Raw genomic sequence first — 24781 nt, 5'->3', positions numbered from 1 at the left:
AAGAAAGAAAGAAAGAAAGAAAGAAAGAAAGAAAGAAAGAAAGAAAGAAAGAAAGAAAGAAAGAAAGAAAGAAAGAAAGAAAGAAAGAAAGAAAGAAGAAAGAAAGAAAGAAAGAAAGAATTTATCAGTCACTTCCTGGGGGATTGTCATAACAAAAAAACAGAGCTTCCAAGCTTAAAGTGTGCACACTTGTTAAAAAACTACTATGGCCCTCACTACCTGGAAAGTCAGATAGGTTAGATTTCACCATTCAGGTTTCTCTAGTACACAAGAGGATTTGGAATCCTCTTGTCTATCAATGGGATCCAACCCCCTACCAATGGTATTCCCAAAGTGCAGGGAGGTCTCCAGCACCTCTTGTCCCATTTAGTCACTAACAACTTTTACACAAATACATTTTCTTCAAAACACTCAGACTTAGTCCCATCACATGGGACTTAATTCTCTACCCTCTTTGTACCATATCCATCTCTGGGGAGGGGGAGGATTATCATTCATGGTTTAGCCCGTTCCAACTGAGCACTGCCCCAGTTCCAAGTGCAAAGCACACTCCCCAGGCTGAGCCCTGGGCACTGGCTTCTCAGCTGGTTTTCCATACTGGGTGTGCTGGCTGTGCCATGGCTAAAACTCTCAGATCCCATGAGCATCACATCCTGCACCTGGAACTGAGGAAGATGACAACACAGCACAGGACCAAACAGCCAAGGGCCGTTTCTCAGAGCCAAGGTAAAAGGGAAAGAAGTCCTCCCCTTCTCATGGGTTGAGTTTATGGTATCTGTGCTGTGAGTAGATGCACAGGGGTAGAAGTCATCAGAAATTATGGCTGAAAAATTTAACCAGCTAAAGTAAAGTCAAATCAGTTTTAAAGTTGCAGATAGTCAATCAAAGGAAGCTCTGCCCACCCACTAAGTAGGGGATGCAGAGATCCTCATGTAAAAATAACTGAGCCTGTTCCAAAGTCCCCAAAGGGTGCCTTCATGTTTGGCTCTGGAGGTATGCCCATGCTAACCTAGTTCAATTTTGTCGTTCAGTTGTTTTTTAGTTCTTTCCAACTCTTCTTGACTCCAGTTGGACAGTTGGAGTTTTCTTGGTAAATTCTTGCCATTTTCTTCTCCAGTTCATTTTACAATCAAAAAAGCAGCGTCAAACAGGGTAAAGTGGCTTGCCCACGGTCACACAGTCAATAAGTATCTGAGGCTAGATTTGAACTCAGGAACTGAGTCTTCCTAACTCCAGACCTTGCACTCTATCCACTGTACAACCTAACTTCCTAGTCTGGGTTACATATTTTATAATAAGTAAGTTTTAAATGACCAACATCTCAAAGAACAGATCTGAGAAGACTCTTCTTCCCATTTCTTTGCAGATATGGGGGACTATGGGTGTTATATGCCTATAACATCATATTTCTGCAATATGTTGCTTAGTTTTGCTTATTTGGGTAGTTTTCTTCTTTTTATATAAGGAAAAGTTCCATAGGAAGAAGAAAGGGAAGGAATACATCGGGAAATGTAGGTGATGTTTTTAAAAGACATCAATGAAAGATTTTTTTTTAAAGAAAGAACTCCACCTGGCAGACACCAATCTCCAGGCACCTTTACACTATAATTTTAATTACAACTTTGAGGCTCATTTAGACTCTGGACTTCTTCATAGTTGGAACTTCTCCTGCCCTAGATCTGGCAAATTTCTACATCCTACTCTGCTTAGTCCTGTGATTGAGAATCCCTGTGTGTTGAGGAAAACTCCTTTATTCTGCTTCCCCCCTTCTATTCTCACTCTTGCCAAATCCAGCCTTAGCTCTCCCCTCTCCCCTCTCCCATTCTCATCCAACTTCTGATTTCACTGTGACCTCTGGAATCTCCAACTTATTTTTGTTTTTTAGTCCTTACCTTCCATTTTAGAATTAATATCTAGTATCAGTTCCAAAAAAGGAGAGTGGTAAGGGCTTTGGCAATGGGTTTAAGTGACTTTCCCAGGGTTACACAGCTGGGAAGTGTCTGAGGCCAGATTTGAACCCAGGACCTACCATCTCCAGGTTTGGTTCTCTATCTACCTAGCTACCCCTCCAATTTGTTATTAACAGAGTCCAACCTACCCACTCATTGTCTTCTTCCGACTTCTTTCCATTTTCTGGCACTCACAGAAACATGGCTTTCCTGAACATCCTTCATCCATTATCTCCCTTTCCAGAGAGAGCTAGTTGTTCCTTCTGTCCTGACCCCCTCCCTCTAACCCACATGGGGCCAGGAAGAGGTCAGCACACTCTCTGCTCTCCACCACACTTCTGACTTTCCTTCTGCCATCATCAATCAGCAACCTCTCCTCTTTTGAAGTTCACTCCATCCATCTCCATCATCCAGTTCAAACCCATGCTGCTATAATCTACCTCCAAGGTTACTGTTCTTCCTTTCTCAATGGATTCACAGACTCCCTCCTTCTCTACCTCATGTTCCACTCCACCCCCACCTTCCACCTTCTTCATTCGTACTCCTCCGCTGCTGAAAACTGCCAAAGAAGTCATGAAACTGTCAACTGGCACCCAATATGAATTTATCCTCATTGTTGCATAGCAATCCATTTATTCATCTCTGACTGACTGTCTTTTTTAAATGTTGTGATGCTCTTTTTTTATTTCCTTGTCATTTCATAATGATTCTCCACCTCTGATTGGTGCAATAGATGGAACAGTGGGTTTGGAGTCAGGTTTAAGAAACACCACTTTTATTATGTACAATAAACTATTGCATTAGCTTGAAATGTTTTTTTTTTAAATGAGTTCATGAGTTCAAATCCAGGCTCAGACACTTACTAGCCATGTGACTCTGGGCAAGTCACTTCATCCTGTTTGCCTCAGTTTCCTCATCTGGAAAATGAACTCAGCAAACCACGCCAAATATGTTTGCCAGAAAAATCCCAAAGAGGGTTTATTAAACAGGGGAATGCTTCACTATCAGTCCTCTGAAGCCTCAATTGAGCACTGCATTGCTCAGAGTTCTGAAGTCTTTCAATGGTGTTTCTTGTGATCAGGGTACAATTTATTCCCCTGCTTCCACTTATATTGATCAGTATGAGTTTCCCTCAAATGACTATCCTATATTTCTCCTTTGTAACCATAAATTCCTAGGAAGTCGGCTCCTTGCCTCTATGTTTTTGTCATGCACTAAGACCACAATCCCCCTGGCAGTCTGGCTGCTTCCTCCTCCACTTAAATGAAACTACTCTATCAAAAATTACCAATAATTTTTTTAAACCCTCACTTTCTGTTTTAGAATCAATATTGATTCTAAGGCAAAAACTAGTAAGGGTTCAGCAATGGGGATTAAGTGACTTGTCCAGGGTCACACAGGTAGGAAGTATCTGAGGTCACATTTGAACCCAGAACCTCCCATCTCCAGGTCTGACTCTCAATCCAAACAATGATCTTTTTTTTTTAACCCTTACCTTCCATCTTAGAATCAATACTGCATATTGGTTCCAAGGCAGAAGAGTGGTAAGGGCTAAGCAATGGAGATTAAGGGACTTTGAATGCAAGGAACTTCTGCTCCCACAATGATCTTTTAAATGTTAAATCCAGTAGCATTTTCTTAGTGTTCCTCCTCCTTGAAATTCCTGAAGTTTTTGACACTTTTGTCCACCCTCCTGTAGTCTCTGGTCTCCTTCAGTCTCTGTAACATTCTTCAATCCAGGTTCCCCTCCCACCTGTCTGGCCACTTCTCAGTCTCCCTTGTTGAATGAACATCCATGTCCTGTCCCCTAAGCCTGGGTGTCACCTGAGGCTGTCCTTGGCTTTTTCTCTCTCCTGATGATCTCATTCTCTAGCATGGGTTCAATTATCACCTCTATTCAGATGACTTCCAGCTCTATAAATGCAGCTCTCTTCTCTCTCCTGAAACCCAGTCCTGTATCATCCGCTGCTTTCTTCACATCTCCATCCACATCACCACCTCCAACCAGCATCTCAAACTCCAGATATCCCAAACTGAACTCATCTTCCCCCTAAAATTGCCTCACCGCCAAATACTTCCTATTTCTGTTAAAGGCACTACCAGCCTCCCAATTATTCCTAACCTCTGGCTAAGATTTGATTTGCCTTCTCTCAAATGTTCTACATGCCTATCTAATCCGTTGTCAATTTCCATCAGTTCTAGGTCCAGGATGTGTTGTTGTTGCTATTGTTGTTGTTGTCGTCTGACTCTTGATGATCCCTTTTGGGATTTTCTTGGCAAAGATACTGGAGTGGCTTATCATTTCTCTCTCCAGCTCATTTTGAGCTCATGAAGAAATTGAGGCAAAGAGCATGAAGTGACTTGTCCAGAACTACACATCTAGTAAGTGTCTGAGGGCAGATTTGAACTTGGTCTTCCTGACTCCAAGCCTGGTACACTGCTCCACCTAGCCACTCAAGTTACCTAGATATAAAATATAGATAGCATCTATCCCTAATCTCTATTAATCTATATATTATCCACCTCCCAAGTGTAGGTGAAAGCTTCTACGGTGCTATGGGGTACTACCATCAGTTCCTCCTCTGAAGTATCCCAAGTTCCCCCAGATTCTAATTCCTAATGAATCTTTTTTTTTCTTTCACCAGTGTCTCCAATCCAACTTTTACATTGCTGATAGAAATTTTAAGGCATAATTCTACCCATATTATTCACTTCTTCAAGAGCTTTCAGTGGCTCCCTATTGCCTCTAGGCTAAAATATAAATTTTGCCTTTTGGCCCCTTCACAGCCTATCTCCCACCTACCTTCCCAATCTTACTCCCCTTCAGTCATTCACTTCTTCCCCATTTCTATTTTTCAAAATCTTTATCTTCCCTCAAGATTCCATTTGGTGCCATTTCCCATAGCCCTCTTCCCCCACTAGGTGAAAGTGCTCTTAATTACCTTTCATTTTCCAAAAGCTCATTGCATCATTTCCTTGGCCCTATTATATCTCACAACAATAGCAATAGCTATCATTTACATAGAGCTTTAAGGTTTTCAAAACACTTTGCAACTATTTTATTCTCACAATAATCCCATGGGGTAGATTCTATTATTATCCCCATTTTACAGATGAGACTTACTAAGCATCTGACCCTAAGCAAGTCACTTCACCTTGTTTCCTCATCTGTAAAATGAGCTGGAGAAAGAAATGGCAGACCACTCCAATATTTTTATTCAAGGAAACCCCAGAGAGGATCATAAAGAGTTGGACAAAGCTGAACAACAAAAACAGCTGAAGAAACTGAGGAAGACAATAGTTAAGTGCCTTGACCTGGGTCCCACTGCAGGTGAGTGTCTGAGGCTGGATTTGAACTCAGGTCTTTTTGACTCCAGGTCCGGCTCGCAAAACACTTCACCACTTAGCTGCCTAACATATCCTACTTCGTGTGATGCTTATCTGTGAGTTTGGACATTAACATTCTTATTTAAGAGAGAAGAAACTGAGTTCCAGAGAGATTATGAGATAATGTATATAAAGCACATCGTAAACTATAAAACATTATAGAGGGGCAGTGAGGGGGATCAGTGAATAGAGCACCACCCCTAAAGAGGGGAGGTCCTGGGTTCAAATGTGAACTCAGACACTTCTTAGCTGTGTGACCCAGGATAAGTCACTTAACCCCAATTACCTAGCACTAACTATTCTTCTCCCTTGGAACGGACCCTCAGTATCCATTTCAAGATATAAAATAAGGGTTTTTAAAAACACTATAAAAATGGAAGTTAGTGTCAGTGTTTGGATTATTCAGCAAGCAAGTAAGCATTTATTAACTGCCTGCTACATACCAAGCATCAAATGAGACGGTGGGGATACAAAGACAAATGAAATAATCTCTGCCCTCAAGGAGTTTTTATTCCAGAGAGGAAGAGAGAAAGGGACCAATAGGCAGACATACAAATGATAATAACTGCTAGGGCTTGAAGGTTGACAAACAATATTTCATTTGGTCCTCACAATAAGCCTGGGAAAGTGCTATCACTATTCTCATTTTGTAAATGAGGACATTGAGGCAAGCAGAAATTAAATGACTTATCAGGGTTCATCTATTTACATAGATATGAAATATATCCAAAGTAGATGGGGACGCATTTGCAGCTCATGATACCAGTCATGCAAGCATTTGTACATGGATTAGTTAGCCAAGATCATGGAGCCAACAAGGACTAATTAACAGAATTTTGCTGAGAGAAGATCCTACACAAAGGCACATATTTACAAGCAGATTTTCTGCTATTCTGCCCCAATCTGGTATACCCTGAGTGTTTCCTTTGTTTTTTTCCAAACTGCCCCAGGTTCTGACAATAAAAATAATGATATAATTAATAGCATTCACTGTTTTATAACACATCATGATTACAAACATTTGTATGGCATTATCTCCTTTGATCCTTTTTTTAAAACCTTTACATGCTGTCTTGGAATCAATACTGTGTATTGGCTCCAAGGCAGAAGAATGGGAAGGGAGTGCCTAGGCAATGGGGGTTAAGTGATTTATTTGCTCAGGGTCACACAGCTAGGAAGTGTCTGAGGCTAGATTTGAACCCAGGACCTCACATCTCTAGGCCTGGCTCTCAATCCACTGAGGTACCCAGCTGTCCTTCTTTTGATCCTTAAATGACCCTATAACATACTAGAAGGCAAGGGCTTTCATTACCCTTCCATCCAGTATTATAGTGGAGGAAACTGAGACCCAAAAGGGGAAAAATCATGGAAAGAATACTTATTCTGGAGTGAGAGATCTGGGTTCAAACTCTACCTGAGATACCTGTTACCTGTGTGATCTTAGGCAGGTAACTTTATCTCCCTGGGTCTCAATTTCCTCATTATGTAAAATGTGGGGTTTGGACTAGAAGCCATCTGAGATCCTTTTCCAGCTCAGATCTCTGATCTGAATCAGCAGCAGAAAATCAGGACTCTCACCTAGGGCTTCTGCCTCCCAAGGCATCGTTCTTCTCACATTGCCTGGTTGCCACTCCTTAACCTCAGGGGCCAGCAACAAAAATGCCCTCCCTTGGATGCTCCAGGAGCTGCTGGACTCTCTGTGTGGCCTTTGTAGATTCCCTTTATCTGGGGGCCCTGGAGCCCGCACCCATTTATCTATCTATCCTGCTGTTCTACAGCCATCTTCTCTTCACACCCTTCCTTCGAATACTGGTTCTGCCCTGACGCTCCTCTCCTTTTGCCAGAGAGAGATAACGGAGACAGCTGGGTATTTATTCAGTGCTATTTCACACTGACTCCTGCTCCTTGCTTTTTCATCCCCCTGCCCCCCCTCCTCACACCTTCCTTCCTCCTCACCTCCCCTCCACCCTCCATCCCTTTCCTGTTTCTGTTTGGGTTGAACGCTTACTAAGCATGAGCACCTCTATCTAACATGTGGCAACAGAGAGATACAGAGAGAGATGGAGAGAGACAGGCAGGAGATAGGGGGACCAGAGGGGACAAAGAAAGTGATGGAACCATCGAGAATAAGAAAGAAAAAGCCAGAGAGGTAGACAGGAGCAGGAAGAGCTGTGGACACAGAGAGAGAGAGGAGGAGGAGAAAGATGAGGAGGAGGCTCACAGAAAGCCAGGGCAGAGACAGGCAGAGAGAAGCAAACACAAACACACACACAGAGGAATTAGCAGACTAAAGGCAGAGACGATCTGAGGCTCAGAAAAAGGGCAGAGGCACAAGGAAGGACAGAAACGCGTATACAGACGGGTCAAAGGCAGATGGTGAGAGGGAAACACACTGAGAAGGGGCAGACACACCCAGACAAGAGACAGAGAAGCACACAGAGAAGGGGGCAGAAGAACAGACACGTAGACAGACATAAGAAGAACAAAAGACACATAGAAAGCAAGGCAGAGACATACAAACAGAGATGGGTAAAGACACACACTAAGGGGGCAGGGACCAACCTACAGAGAGGGGCAAAGACACACACAAAAAGAAACAGAGATACAGGCTACAAAGAAATTAGCCTCACAAAGGAGAATAGAAATGATTCTGTCAGTTGAGTTTCTAGAGTAGAACATAGTCCCCTCTCCCCATCTCTCTCTCTCTCTCTCTCTCTCTCTCTCTCACACACACACACACACACACACACACACACACACACACACACACACTCACACATTTTACTCCCCAGTCTGCCTCTCTAGAATATCTCAAATTCCCTGGACTCTGTTAGGATCAAAAAGAGAAGTCCTTCCTACTCCCTTCAGGTTGTCCACTTTGTAGTTAATCATGTGAAACAATGTTTCCCTCCAATAGAATGGAAGCTCCTTGAGGGACGGGACTGTTTTGGGTTTTATTTTTATGTTTCCAGAACCCAATATAATGCGTGAAAACATTTTATAAATGTTTATTGTATCAATTGGGGAATGGCTAAACAACTCATCATATCTGAATATAATGGGATACTATCATGCCATAAAGAATGATGAAAGGGATGATTTCAGAAAAACTTGAGAAGACTTATTTGGATGGATACATAGTGAAGTGAGCAGAATCAGGAGCACAATTTATACAATAGCAACATTGTAAAGACAAACTTTGAGAACTCTCAACAAAGCAATTACCATCCATGATCCACAAGATCTGTGAAAAAGGATGCTATCTACCTCCTTACAGAAAGGTGATGGACTCAAGAGTGCAGAATGAGATGTGTATTTTTTGAACATAGCCAACATGAAAATTTGTTTTTGGTTGGTTGTGCATATTTGTTACAAGGGTTTCCCCCTTTTTTATATGTAAAATTATGCAAAACATATTTCCATATTAGCAAATCAGAAGAAGGAAGGAAGTTATTTACACTTCATTTTGCATTCAGAATTCTTCAGTTATCTCTGGAGGTGGACAGAATTTCTTCATCATGAGTCCCTTGGAATTGTCTTGTATTATTGAATTGATCAGAGTGACCAGGTCTTTCACAGTTGATCATCATTACATTGTTGTTACTGTACACAGAGATCTGGTTCTTCTCACTTCATTTTGAATCAATTCATATTGATCTTGTCATGCTTTTTTCTGAAACCATGTGCCTTGTCATTTCTTTTGGCACTGTAGTACTTCATTACAATCATATGCCACAACTTGTTCAGCCATTTTTCCAACTGATGAGCATCCCCTTAATTTCCCATTTGTTGGTCCCACAAAAAGAGCTGCTTTAAATATTATTGTACATATTCCTTTTTTATCTCTTTGAAGTACAGACCTAGTAGTAATATTGCTGGGCTGATGGGTATGCACAATTTTATAGCCTTTTGAGCATAGTTCCAAAATGTTCTCCAGAATGGTTGGACCAATTCACATCTCAACCAACAGTTTATTAGTGTACAGATTTTTCTTCATCCCTTCCAGCATTTGTCATTTCTGATAAGTATGAAGTGGTACCTTAGAGCTGTTTTAATCTACATTTCTTTAATCAATAGTGTTTTATAGTATTTTTATATGACAATAAAGCTTTAATTTTTTCCTGAAAACTGCTAGTTCATATCATTTGACCAGTTGCAAATTGGGGGATGATCTTATTTTTATAAATTTGACTTGGTTCCCTACATATTTGAAAAATGAGGCCTCTATCAGAGAAATTTGCTGTAAACATTATTTCATTGTCTATGGTAACTTTTAGCAAAACATTGTTCCCTTGATTATCTCTTAATTATATCTATTTTTACTTTTTCTTTGTCTAAGATCATGGTTACTATCCCTCCCTTTTTTACTTCAGCTGAAACATAATAAACTCTGCTCTAGCCCTTGCTTTTAACTCTGTGTATCTTTCTATTTCAAGAGTATTACTTGTGGGGGCAGCTGGGTAGCTCAGTGAATTGAAAGCCAGGCCCAGAAATGTGAGGTGCTAGGTTCAAATCTAACCTCAGACACTTCCTATCTATATGATCCTGGGGAAGTCACTTAACCCCCAGTAGCCCTTACTGTTCTTCTGCCTTAGAACCAATGCACAGTATTGATTCCAAGAAGGAAGGTAAGTGTCTTTTTTTAAAAAGAGTATTACTTGCATAAACATAGTTATATTCTGATTTCTACTCTATTCTACTACCCTCCTCCATTTTATGGATGTGTTCATGCCATTCACATTCACAGTTATGAGTATGATGTACTTCCCTCCATCTCATTTTCTTTTTGTTTTTTTTTGAAATATATGACTTTATTAATAAAAATGACACTAAAGAAAATGCATCAGCAACTGCCTTACCACTGGACTCTACGAACCATGGGTCCTTTCCATCCAGCTTGCGATAGAACCTATGTGTTTTGTCCCGTTAGAATGTGAGCATCTATGAGACAGAGACTGTCTTACCCTTCTACTTGCATTCTCAGTACCAAGCGTAGTACTTTGCATATGGTAAGTACTTAATAAATGATTTTTCGTTCATTCATTCATGGCAAATTAAAGCCAAATCACCACTGCCATCCATTTCCTCATCACCACCATCAAAATTACTGATTAAAAACCCCTTTGATGCTCAGCAGATCTTGAACAAGCTTGAGGAAATAGATCTCAAGGTCTGACTTTTAGAAACTCCCAGTCTAAATGTTCCAGATATAATCTTTAAATAAAGGTTTTATTAATGCTTTTTCATTTTTATACATTATCATTTCCCAATAAGAAATACTTCTCCCTCCACAGAACCCTCTCATAACTTGTTGACCTGAAATTGGGAGGACCTGGGTTCAAACCTGACCTTAGACACTTCCTAGCTGTGTGGTCCTGGGTAAGTCACTTAACACCAATTGCCTTACCCTTATTGCTCTTCTGCCTTAGAATAGATTCTTGGTAAAGATTCCAAGACAGAAGGTAAAGGATTTTTTTTAGTTTCTTTCTTTCTTTTTTTTCCAATTTCAAACATTGTTCCTTGGTTACAAAAATCATTTTCTATTTCTCCTTCCCCTCCCTCCACCCCTCCCATAGTTGACACACAGTTTCACTGGGTATCGCATGTGTTCTTCATCAGAACCCCTTTCCATGTTGTTGGTATTTACACTAGGATCTTCATTTAGTCTACATCCCCAATCATATCCGCTCAACCCATGTCATTAAGCAGTTGATTTTCTTTAGTGTTTTTTCTCATGTAACCCTCTGCATTGCCACTAGTGGAGAAGTCCATGACATTCGATTGTGCCACAGTATATCAGTCTCTGTGTACAATGTTCTCCTGGTTCTGCTCCTCTCACTCTGCATCACTTCCTGGAGGTTGTTCCAGTCCCCATGGAACTCCTCCACTTTATTATTCCTTTTAGCACAATAGTATTCCATCACCAACATATACCACAATTTGTTCAGCCATTCTCCAATTGAAGGGCAACCCCTCATTTTCCAATTTTTGGCCACCACAAAGAGCGCAGCTATGAATATTCTTGTACATGAATTTTTCCTTATTATTTCTTTGGGATACAAACCCAGCAGTGCTATGGCTGGATCAAAGGGCAGACAGTCTTTTATCACCCTTTGGGCATAGTTCCAAATTGCCCTCCAGAATGGTTGGATCAGTTCACAACTCCACCAGCAATGAATTAATGTCCCCATTTTGCCACATCCCCTCCAGTATTCATTACTTTCCTCTGCTGTCATGTTAGCCAATCTGCTAGGTGTGAGGTGATACCTCAGAGTTGTTTTGATTTACATCTCTCTGATTATAAGAGATGTAAAACACTTTTTCATGTGATTATTAATGGTTTTGGTTTCTTTGACTGAAAAATTGCCTATTCATGTCCCTTGCCCATTTATCAATTGGAGAATGGCTTGATTTTTTGTACAATTGATTTAGCTCTTTATAAATTTGAGTAATTAGACCTTTGTCAGAGGTTTTTTTGTTGTGAAGATTGTTTCCCAGTTTGTTATTTCCCTTCTGATTTTGGTTACGTTGGTTTTGTTTGTACAAAACCTTTTTAATTTGACATAGTCAAAACTATTTATTTTACATTTTGTGACTCTTTCTAAGTCTTGCTTGGTGTGAGATTTAAAATGGTTGAGGTCTTAAACTGTAGTAAGTTAAAATGGTGGAAGATATAAATTGTGATAGATATAAGAGAGGGTGAGTAAATTTGACCGCAGAAATATGTTTCACTATAGTGTCTTGGTTTTTAAATCAAATATAAGGTGGTCGCCAGGGAAATATTCCCAATTATTCAAATACCCAAGTCAATTGGGTTTTATGAGATTTTAATTAACAATACAATGAGTAATCAAAGAAAGAGAGAGAGAGTAAGAAAGGAATAAGTATGAAGGGCCTCAAGCCAATATGGCCTAGATCTGAGTTAAGAGAGAAATCAGTCAGTTTTTTAACACTCACCACAAGGTCTGACTAAACAAGGATTCTAGTGACATCAGGCCAGCTCCATCTCAGCTGACTTCACCAGAGAGCCTTCCAGCCAGAGACTGTTCCAAAGGGCCTTTCTCAAGAGATTCTTCCCAAGCTGTCCTCATCAGAGATCCTCTAAAAGGCTTTCTCCAAAAGGCTCTATCCAAAAGGATCCTGCTTTTTCTTATATAGGGGTTTTTCTCCCATGTCACCTCCCCTAAGTCCCTACATCTACCAATCACTGTAGACACTTTCCAAAGGACTGCCCATCTGAATTCCTGCTAAGTCGACAAATGAGCTCAGTAAGTCTGACCCAGTGAAAACACAGCTGAGTCAACTAATCTCATTAAGACAAAACTTGCCCGACCCTTTTAGGTACCTAGCATCTCATTGTATCAATTCTAAAAATGGCCTGGCTCAAAGAACTCCTTGCCCCACCATAAGCACAGATCCAAGTACTTTCTTTGTTTAGCAATGAGTTTTCTCCCCTAAAGCAGTCTTAAGTACTGGTGGAGTAGAGGTCCTCCCATTTCTGATCCTGGTGAGCTCTCACATCAAAATGGGGAATGTTTCTCAGTAGGGAATTTCTTCCAATTAAGAATTCTCTGATGGGAAAATTTTTAACATTCACAAGTCTGAGAGATTTCAAGATTTACATTGGTTTTAAAATCTTTCCCTTCCCAAAGATCTGACATGTATACTATTCTGTGTTCACCTAATTTACTTATAGTTTCCTTCTTTATGTTCAGGTCATTCACCCATTCTGAGTTTATCTTGGTGTAGAGTGTGAGGTGTTGATCCAAGCCTAATCTCTCCCACATTGTCTTCCAGTTTTCCCAGCAATTTTTATCGAATAGTGGATTTTTGTCCCCAAAGCTAGGATCTTTGAATTTGTCATAGACTGTTTTGCTGAGGTCCCTTACCCCAAGTCTATTCCATTGAACCTCCTTTCTGTCTCTTAGCCAGTACCAAATTGTTTTGATGACCACTGCTTTATAGTATAGTTTGAGATCAGGGACTGCAAGGCTGCCTTCCTTTGCATTTTTTTTCATTATTTCCCTGGATATCCTTGATCTTTTGTTCTTCCAAAAAAACTTTGTTATGGTTTTTTCTAATTCTATAAAAAAGTTTTTTGGAAGTTCGATGGGTATGGCACTAAATAAATAGATAAGTATGAGTAGTATGGTCATTTTTATTATGTTAGCTCATCCTACCCATGAGAACTTAATGTTTTTTTTTCCAATTGTTCAGATCTAGTTTTAGTTGTGTGGAAAGTGTTTTGTAGTTGTGTTCATATAGTTCCTGTGTTTGTCTCAGCAGATACATTCCTAAGTATTTTATATTGTCTAAGGTGATTTTGAATGGGATTTCTCTTTCTAATTCCTGCTGCTGAGATTTGTTGGAGATATATAGAAATGCTGATGACTTATGTGGGTTTATTTTGTATCCTGCTATTTTTCTAAAGTTGTTGATTATTTCCACTAGCTTTTTGGTTGATTCTCTAGGATTCTTTAAGTAGACCATCATATCTTCCACAAAGAGTGATAGCTTGGTCTCCTCATTGCCAATTTTAATACCTTCAATTTCCTTTTCTTCTCTAATTGCTACTGCTAGTGTTTCTGTTACAATGTTAAATAATAGAGGTGATAATAGGCATCCTTGTTTCACTCCTGATATTATTGGGAATGCATCTAGTTTATCCCTATTGCAGATGATGTTGGCTGCTGGTATTAGATATATCCTGTTTATTATTTTTAGGAATGACCCTTCTATTCCTATGTTTTCTAGTGTTTTCAATAGGAATGGATGTTGTATTTTTATCAAAGGCTTTTTCTGCGTCTATTGAGATAATCATGTGATTTTTGTTGGTTTGCATGTTGATATGGTCAATTATGTGGATGGTTTTCCTAATATTGAACCATCCTTGCATTCCTGGTATAAATTCTACCTGATCATAGTGAATAACCCTCCTAATCACTTGCTGGAGTCTTTTTGCTAGTATCTTATTTAAGATTTTTGCATCTTTACTCATTAAGGAGATTGGTCTATAGTTTTCTTTCTCTGTTTTTTACTTGCCTGACTTTGGAATAAGTACCATATTTGTGTCATAAAAGGAATTTGGTAGAACTCCCTCTTTGCTTATTTTGTCAAATAGTTTGTATAATATTGGGATTAGTTGTTCTTTGAATGTTTGATAGAATTCATTTGTGAATACATCTGGACCTGGGGATTTTTGGGGGGGAGTTCTTTGATGGCTTGTTCAATTTCTTTTCTGATATGGGGTTGTTTTCAGTAGTCTATTTCTTCTTCTGTTAGTCTAGGCAATTTATATTTTTGTAAATATTCATCCATATCGCTTAGATTGGCATATTTATTGCCATATTATTGGGCAAAATAGTTTTTAATGATTGTCTTAATTTCCTCTTCATTGGAGGTGAGGTCCCCCTTTTTATCTATGATACTTTTAATTTGCTTTTCTTCTTTCCTTTTTTAATTAGATTGACCAGTATTTTGTCTATTTTGTTTGTTTTTTCAAAATATCAGCTTCTAGTCTTATTTATTAGTTCAATAGTTCTATCACTTTTGATTTTATTAACTTCTCCCTTAATTTTTAGGATCTCTTATTTAGTTTTCTTCTGGGTGGGGGGGTTAATTTGTTCCCTTTCAAGTTTTTTGATTTGCATGTCCAATTCATTTATCTCTGCCCTCCCTAATTTGTTAATATATGAACTCAAGGATATAAATTTTCCTCTGAGTACTGCTTTGGCTGCATCCCATAAGGTTTGAAGGGATGTCTCACCATTGTCATTTTCTTCAATGAAATTATTAATTGTTTCTATGATTTGTTCTCTAACTAACTGATTTTGGATAATCATAGTATTTAATTTCCAATTGATATTTGATTTGGTTTTCCATGTACCCCTACTGATCATTATTTTTATTGCCTTATGATCTGAAAAAGTTGCATTTATTATTATTTCTGCTTTTCTGCATTTGTATGCCATATTTTTATGACCTAGTATGTGGTCACTCTTTGTGAATGTGCCATGTGCTGCTGAAAAGGTGTATTCCTTTTTGTCCCTATTTATTTTTCTCCATATATCTATTAACTCTAATTTTTCTAAGATTTTAATCACCTCTTTTACCTCTTTCTTATTTATTTTTTTATTTATCTAAATTTGATAGTGGTTGGTTCAGGTCTCCCACTAGTATAGTTTTACTATCTATTTCCTCCTTCAATTCTCCTACTTTCTTCATTAGAAATTTGGGTGCTATACCATTTGGTGCATACATGTTGATTAGTGATATTTCCTCATCATCTATACTCCCTTTTATCAGGATGTATTTACGTTCCCTATCCCATTTAATCAGGTCTATTTTTGCTTTGGCTTTGTCAGATATCATGATTTCAATTCATGCCTTCTATCAGTTGAGGCCCAATAGGTCTTACTCCAACCTTTAATTCTGACCTTGTGAGTATCTACCCACCTCAGATGTATTTTTTGTAGACAACATATGGTGGGATTCTGGATTCTAATCCACTCTCCTATTTGTCTTCATTTTATGGGTGAGTTCATCCCATTCACGTTCAAAGTTATGATTGTCACTTGTGAATTCCCTGGCATTTTGATATCCTCCCCTAGTTCTGACCTTTCTTCTTTTGCTATATCCTTTTAAACCAATGGTTTACTTTTAATCAGTCCCCCTAATCCCCTCCCTTGATATGCTTCCCTTTCTGGCCCCTCCCTTTTTGATCCCTTCTTGGTTTTTTTAGGGTCTGTTAATTTCCCTGCCCCCTCTCCTTTCCTCCCTTTTTGTACTCCCTACCCTCTAACCCCCTTAGTTGTACCTACTCCCTTACCCTGTTGGATAAGATAGAATTCAGGATCCCAATGAATCTAGATGCTCTTCCCTCTCAGAGTTGTTCTCACTGAGAGTAAGGTTTAAATATTACCTATTAGCACTCTCTTCCTCTCCTTCTTATAAGAGTATTCTTCCCCTCCCCTTCCCATGTGTATCTTTGTGTGAAAAAGATTATTCTATTTAACTTATTTCTATTTCTTCAAGTATCTCTTGGTACCATCATCGATTCCTCCCACCCTTTTTCTTTTTTTTCTTTTTTTCCCATATCATCTTAATGCCCCAATCTTTCCCTATGTGTGATTCTTCTAATTACTCTAATAATTAATACAATTTTTGAGAGTTACAAATAACATTTCCCCCATATATTAATATATATATAATTTGATCTAATTGTAGCCCTTATAGAAGAGAGTTTGAATTTAAAAAACCATTTTTCTCCTTTCCCCTTTCTTTCATATTTACTTTTTCATGTTTCTCTTGTTCTTTGTGTTTGGATATCAAGCTTTCCACTGAGTTCTGTTTTTTTCTTTATAAATACTTGGAAATCTTCTATTTTGTTGAATGCCCATACTTTCCCCTGGAAGTATATAGTCAGTTTTGATGGATAGGTGATTCTTGGTTAAAGACCCAGTTCTCTTGCCTTTCTGAATATCATGTTCCAGGCCTTATGGTCCTTTAGTGTGGAAGCTGCCAGGTCTTGTGTGATCCTGATTGGTGCTCCTTGATATCTGAATTGTCTCTTTTTGGCTTCTTGTAAAACTTTCTCCTTAGCTTGGAAGCTCTTGAATTTGGCAATTACATTCCTGAGAGTTGTCTTTTGAGGATTTAGTATAGAGGGTGTTCTATGAACTCTTTCAATGTCTATTATTCCCCCTTGTTCAAGAACATCAGGGCAGTTTTCTTGATGATCTCTTGTAGTATGGTGTCAAGATTTCTGTTTATTTCTGGTTTTTCCAGATAGACCAATGATTCTCAAATTGTTTCTCCTTCCTCTGTTTTCCTGATCTGTCACCTTGTCAGTGAGATATTTTATGTTTTCTTCAATTACGTCAGTCTTTTGACTTTGCTTTATTAATTCTTGCTGTTTTGCAAGATCATTGTCTTCCAGTTGCCTAATTCTGGTCTTTCTGGTTTTCATTTTCAGTTTGGACTGCCCTGCTTTTTGTGGCTTCCAGCTGTTTCTCCAATTGGGAGTTCTTGTCTCTCAGACTGTTTGATCTCTCTTTGAATTAATTCCCATTTTTCTTGCCAGAAGGTTTCCATCTCTTGGATAAGCTCCAATTTGAATTCTTCCAGAGCTTTTGGACAATTTCCATTTTTTGTGAAGGTTTTGATTTTGTTTGAATTTCATCCTCTTTTTTCTCTGTAGCCTGGGTTTTCCCTCCATAAAAATTTTCAAGAGTCACTGTCTTCTTCCTGTTTTTCTTAGAGGGTTGGCCTTGGGCACAATGAGCCATCCCTTTGGTGGTTTTCCCTTTCCTTTCTAGTCAGAAATCTGAGTGAGATTGGCAGTTACTCTGTTTGTGGCGTTAAGGAGCGAGGCTTTTGCCTGAGGCAAGCTCTCGAATCTCTTCAGCCTCTGCTGTTCCCTAGAGCGCCCACTGTCTGTGCTCTCTCCAGTGTGCAGAGGTTTCCTGTGTAACTGCTCTCAAGGGTCACTCCCTGGCAGTCCTAGTCAGCTCCCAAGGACCTGGGCTTGTCCCTTGCTCACTCTAGAGGTGTCTTTCATTCACTCGCTGTTTCTGGTGTGCACTGGTTCTGACTAGGTGAGGTGAGGGAGGGTAGATTGGCTCACTTTGGTTGTGAGCTTTTTCTCCTTCTTATTGTGTGGAAATGCTCAAATCCCATGTACCTTCGATGCTGAGCCTTACCGTAGAGTCCCTCTGTTCTTCTGAAGATGATTTTTATGTTCTTTTGAGGTAGTCTATTTCATTGGGTGCTGGGGAGAGGAAGTGACTCGCATCTAGATTGCTTCCATGCTTACCCGAAAGTCCTCCATCTCATTTTCTTCTGTTTTCTCTCTCTCTTTTTATCTTGTCTCTCCTTAAATGTCTGTTTTGTTTCTGACCACTGTCTTTCTTAATCCAATCTCCCTTAACTCACCCTTCCTTTTATGTTCTCCCCACCCTACATCCCTTAAACCCTTTCCCTCATGTTTCCCTATGGGGCAAGATAGGTTTCTACACCAAATTCTTCCCTTTTAAAACCAATTCTGATGAGCATGAGGTTTAAGTATTGCCCACCACTTTATTTTCTCTTCCCTTATGAAAGCCCTCTCCTTATGTGCCTCTTTTGTCTTAGAAATTTTTCACCATTCTACTTCTTCCTTCACCCCTTCTTCCAGTGCATCTCTCTTCTAAGTCCTCCATTTGGGGAGGGGGGGTTATCTCAATATAATTATCTCATATTCATACTCTCATCTATGTAGACTCCTTCTAGCTGCCCTAATAATGATGTTCTTAGAAATTACAAGCATAATTGTCCCACATAGGAATATAAACCATTTAACTTTATCAAGACCCTTATGATTATTCTTTCATGTTTATCTTTTTATGCTTCTCTTGAATCTTGTGTTTGAATGTCAAGATTTCCTATTCAGCTCTCATTTTTTCATCAGGAATACTTGAAAGTCCTCTATTTCATCAAATAACCATCTTCCCCCAAAAGATTATGGGTAGATTATTCTTGGGTGTAATCCTAATTTCTTTGCCTTCTGGAATATAATATCCCAAGCCCTCAGCTCTCTTGATGTGGAAGCTGCTAAATCTTGTGTGATCTCAACTGTGACTCCATGGTATATAAATTGCTTCCTTCTGGCTGCTTGCAATATTTTTTCCTTGACCTGGCAGCTCTGGAATTTCATTTTTGGATAACTTTCCTATGGTAATTGGTGGATTCTATCAATTTCTGTTTTATACTCTAAATCTAAAGTATCATGGAAGTTTTCATTTACAATTTCTTGAAATATGATGTCTATATTCTTCCTTTTATAATAACTTTCAAGGTAGCTCAATAATTCTTATCTCTCCTTAATCTCTTCTCCATGTCAGTCATTTTTACATTTAGGAATATCTGTTTTTCATGCTTTGGACTTTATTCTATTGTTTTTTGATGTTTCATGAAATGATTAGCTTCTATTTGCCCATTTTCAATTTTTAAATATTTTCTTCGGTGAGCTTTTGTACCTCTTTTTCCATTTGGCAAATTCTTTCTAAGGGGTTCTTTCTTAAACATATGATTGATTACGTGGTTCTATGGGTATATAATTGGGGATATTGACTTTTAATGATCAGATGAAGAGGAAGATTCAGAAAAATTGATGAACATTGTAAAAAGACTGAAAGCCTTATAAATATTAAGCAGATAAATATTTTGAAGGGAATTTTCAATGAAGAGGATCAAGTGAGTAATGGACTAATGGTTTTAAAGAATTTGGGTAATGTAATGTAACATAACATAAGATATATTCACAAGCATTCATAAATACATTTTACTACCATGGATTTGGAGAGGAAGAATTCTGCAAACAAGTTGAGAAGAGAAGGAATAATCTAAAGTTTTGGCAAGTATATTGATTGGTAAGTATATTGGCAACAGTACCACAACACTAATATAACAGTAACACTGACATAACACTAATAGAACAACCTAACATAGCATGAATAAAAACATAACAAAAACATCTACTCAAAAACATAAACATGGTTAGGATACATTGAATCACTATTTGAATGAGTGAAACAATGTATAGCTAGCTACTAACAATATTATAATTAGTTTTAAACTAGTTATTACTAACAAAAATAGTTCGCTACTTAGTTTAGTATAGGAATATAGGTAGATAGGAAATTTTAGGGGAAAGGGACTTTAGGTAGGACTAGAATTTAAGATTGATAAGATAAGGTAAGATACTGAACTATGCCATAAAATACATTGCAACATACATAACAAGATACGTTACATAGTACATATGACATATAACATCACATATCACAGAAAAATGTAAATACATATATAAAGATATGTAAATAGTGTGTATAATAGTTAGGATAGTAAAATTAATTTATTATAGTGTATGTATATGTGTAACATATGTATAAATATGAAGTGTATGTAAATAGATCACTTGTATTTCATTTTATCTATTGTTAAATGTATTTTGCATAAGTGAGTTTGATAGTTTGGTTTAATTTTTTTGTAAACCTTATGCAATGTTGTGTTTATTGTATTTTTTCAAAAATTTTTCTCTAAGTTTGATGTTTATGCATTGCAATAGTAGTAGAATTTTCTGTATTAGTTGATAAGAGTAATATTTTATGATTTTAATATTTTCTATGTATTTCTGTCTATCTTTTGCTGTTGATGTTATTTGCTTGTACTTTTGCATATGTTTGATCTATATTTTGAACTTTTTAATTGTTCATTGTATAATTCCCCTTTTTCCTTTCCTTGATTAAATCTCTAGAATAGGATAGTATTAGATAGGATAAGATGGTTTAGTGTAGGTTGTTTATTATTTTGAGTAGATATTTTAGTTTAAGGAATATGTAAGTAAGTTAGTGCACAAATGCCAAAATAGTATTTTCAACACAATTTCAGCTTTGTGCAAAGGGGGACTGTAGCAAGGGAATTTGCAAGGCTGACCAATAGCTTTCAAACCAAGATTCTACAGAGCTGGCTAGGTCAGCATTCTAAAACAGTTGGGCAATTGGCAGCTGTCTCTCTCAAGCTGGGTGGCAGACAGAGAGGCTGTTTGTCAAAGTGTCTCCCTGAAGTAACCAACTGTGGAGCTGCCAAGGACTTGGATTATCTCTTCAAAGGTTGAGTGAGTGTTCCCCTACACACTGGTGGACCATGTGAATGGGTGTGAACCTCCTCCCTTCCTGGACCTTATGAGGACCCTACATCTTGATTCTGCAAGGAATCTGCAAGGAACCAAGGACTCTGGAGTTGTAAGAATCTGGCCCTGTGGACATTACTAACCTCTTGTATCTTTATTAGTTTATTTAATTAGCTTAGAGTTTATTTAGAAAGTCTAAGAATTAATATCTGGATGGGTTAATAGTAGTAAGTAATCTCCTATTCCCTTTCATTCCCTTATCCCTTTAGATAATAAACCAGTTTATATAATTGGCTAGTATGATCCCATATGTTAACCTTCCCTTCCCTAAAACCTCCATATTTCTGTATATATGTGTGTGCATGTGCATGTGTGTTTCTATCCTAACCACACATATATGTATGAATACATCTTACATATAATTATATATTTTAAATATGTAATTTATAATTTTTATATAATTATCTGTATCCCAGTCATATACATATGTATGTGTATACATATATCTATCTCTCAGTCACATGTGTGTATGTATATATAGCTCCCAGTCACACACATATTTGTGTATGTGCATGTGTATAGTGTATCTCCAACCTAGCCACACATATGTGTGTGAATATATTTTTAATATATTTTATATATGATTCTATATATAACATTTTATATGTTATAGATAGATGATAGATGGATGGATGGACAGATGGATGGAGAGAGAGGAGAGAGAGAAGGATAAATGAAGTCTGAGATGTTGGCAAGATAGCCAAAGGAAGATTATCTCGCAAGGAGTTTGAGAGGGGACTAGATCTGTGTGTGTTTGCACACAGGATAGATAGAAGGATGAATCAATGGATAGATAGATTTATAGAGGATAGTAAGATAGAAGAACGAATTGATAGAAAGATGGATGAATGGATGGAGAGAGAGGACAGAGAGAAGGATGGATGGATAGATAGATAAATAGATGATAGAGGATAGATAGAAGAATGGATGGATAGATAGATAGATAGATAGATAGATAGATAGATAGATAGATAGACAGACAGACAGATAGATCCCAGTCATACACATATGTATGTACACATATAGATGTCTCAGTAATATATGTATCTCCCAGTCACTGTGTATGCTTTTATACATGTATATCTCCCAGGCACACACATGTGTGTCTATGTGTTTGTACATATATCTCTATCTTCCAGGCACACACGGGTATGTTATCTCTATTCAACTCAGCCACATATGTGTGTGAGTGTGTGCTCGGGAAACAAATGCATAGAGATGAAAATTGAAGCCATTAAGAAAAGAGGAGTTTGACAAAGAGAAAAGCGCAGAGAGAAAAGAGGAAGATGTCGAAGGGCAAAACAAAGTAAACAAGCAGTTTCTCCCTGGAGAGGTGCACAGCTGAACAGAGGGTCAGAGACAAAGACACAGATGGAGGTCATCTCTGTCTAAATGGGAAGGAAAGTTGAATTGATTTCAGTAGCCCTGGAGAGGGCTCCTCTACATCCATGTGGGGCCCTGTCCTAGACATTGTAGGGACACAAAGATAAACCAGGATTAGTTCCTGCCCTCAAGTAGCTCACAGTCTATTAAGGCCAGGGATCAGGACACAAAAGCTACCTGCTAAAACAACATGATGAGACAATCAGGTGGTGCAGTAGATAGAATGCCAGGTCTGGAGTCAGGGAGACTTTTCTTCTTGAGTTCAAATCCAGCCTCAGACATTTAATAGCTGTGTGACTTGGACAAGTCCCTTCACCCCGTTTGCCTCAGTTTCCTCATCTGTAAAATTAACTACAGAAGGAAATGGAAAACCACTTTAGTACCTCTGCCAAGAAAACCCCAAATGGGGTCACAAAGAGTCACGCACACACAACTGACATGACTGAACAACACAAGTAGAAGGCTCTTGTAGATGTCCAAGGATGGAGGGCAAGCGGACTCCATGAAGAAGAGAGGGACAGGGACAAAGGAATCTGAAAGATCCTCACTACTCTCCATGGAGATAGCAAAAAAACCTGAAATAAAGGAGAGAGGAAACCAGACATATTCCAATTCTCCTCCTCCCTCTCTGACACCAGTTGGGGAATACAAAGACTATTTGAGATATTTGACTTCTTTCAGTTCTGGCCTCACAGAGAAACAATGGTTGTGCCCCGGACCTCAAGGCAGGTTGAAGAGCCCAACGCAGACTGGGTGAGCCGGGCCAGGTCCCAGGCCCTGTGCTGTGTGACTTACCAGACTGTCACTTGCTGTGGGCACTGGCGACTGGGCAGTGAGGAGCTCCCAAAGAGAGCTTCCTGCCAATCCAAGGTCAGCAGGGCTGGCTAAGAGTGGGCAGAGCTAATGTAGTAGGTGTGCGGCTCAACCATGAGCTAGAATCAGGTGCCCTGTTCTGAGACACGCAGGGTCAGAGCATAGGAAAGAAGGAAGCAGAGGCCCTGGAAGCTGGAGGACATGAATAGAAAAAGAGGCGACTGGGCTGGAGGGGCTGAGATGTAGAGCAGCAGAGAGGGAGGCAGGGGGAAAAAGATGGAGAGACAGAGGGAGAAGATAGAGACAGAGTTGGGGGGCTGGATGGGGAGAGGGGCAAAGGCTTGGGAAAGAGTCAGAGAGAGAGAGAAATATTTGGAGATTAATCCTGAATATTAAGATTCATGCAGAGAGAGGACAAAGAAAGGGAAACCTGAAACGAGGGGCCTAAACAGGGAGAGAGAAGCTCCCCAGGGACCTGAGAGTCATAGAAGGTCATCAGGGTGCCTCCAGGCAGTCTCTACCATACAGCAGAGTAATTTCATAACAGCACTCACAAAGTTAATCAATAAGTCAATAAGAGCTGGATATGGGCTCTGGTCTGGGGTTGGGGAGGAAGGGAAAGAAAGAGAAAGCAGAAGGACTTTTTCTCTTTCCTTGAGATCATTTACAGTCTAATGGGCAGAGGTATAACTAAGAATTTTTGCTGTGGAGGCAGGTGATACAAATAATGACTGGGACAACCAGCATTAAAGTGCCCTCTATTGAGGGAATAGGGGAGAACAGAAAAGGGAAGGGGAAAAGCTCTCCATCTGGTAGACTCCTATTTTAACTAATTGGTCGTGCTAAATAGATGCTAAGTTATGTTCTTTCTATAGAGCTGAAAGACTGCAAGAGTATCAGAACCCTCTAAATTTGTTGCATTCTAAATTTGACACCCTAGGACAGAACCCAGATTGCCTGTCCTAGTTATGCCTCCACTAACTTGGGGGGAGGGGGGAAACGGGGGAATGAGAAGGGGACATAAAACCTATCAAAAAAAGATTATGTAAGATTTCTTCTTCTCACTCCTGACTTCATGGAGTCCTAAGTAGAGAGGAAGTCTAGAGAACAGATCTTGACATCACCTCCCTACGCCTACTAAGTAAGATAAGGTAACCAGAAATATGTTTTACTTCCTTCTTTATATTCCCAGCACATAGCACAGTGCCTGGCACATAATAGGTACTTAAGATATGTTAATTTATTCTTGGGTTAATCTGTTCAGATTTTTTAAATCCTTCGGTGTTAGAGACAGTAGGAACCTCAAATGCCATCTAATTCAACCCCCTCATTTTACAGATTGGTATACTGAGACTCAGAGACCCTGGGACAAATACCACATCAGTGACAGAGGAACCCAGGTCTTCTGGCTTCCAGTCCAGTACTTAGCACATACTACTGATGGGTTTGCAACTCCCTTGTCGAGGTGGTTCAAACAATGCCTTACTCTTCTTTCTCTTCCCCACACTTGGGTCTTACA

The sequence above is a fragment of the Monodelphis domestica genome, chromosome 2 (assembly GCF_027887165.1).
Source record: "Monodelphis domestica isolate mMonDom1 chromosome 2, mMonDom1.pri, whole genome shotgun sequence".
Taxonomy (NCBI): Eukaryota; Metazoa; Chordata; class Mammalia; order Didelphimorphia; family Didelphidae; genus Monodelphis; species Monodelphis domestica.
Note: the sequence above shows the minus strand (reverse complement) of the source record.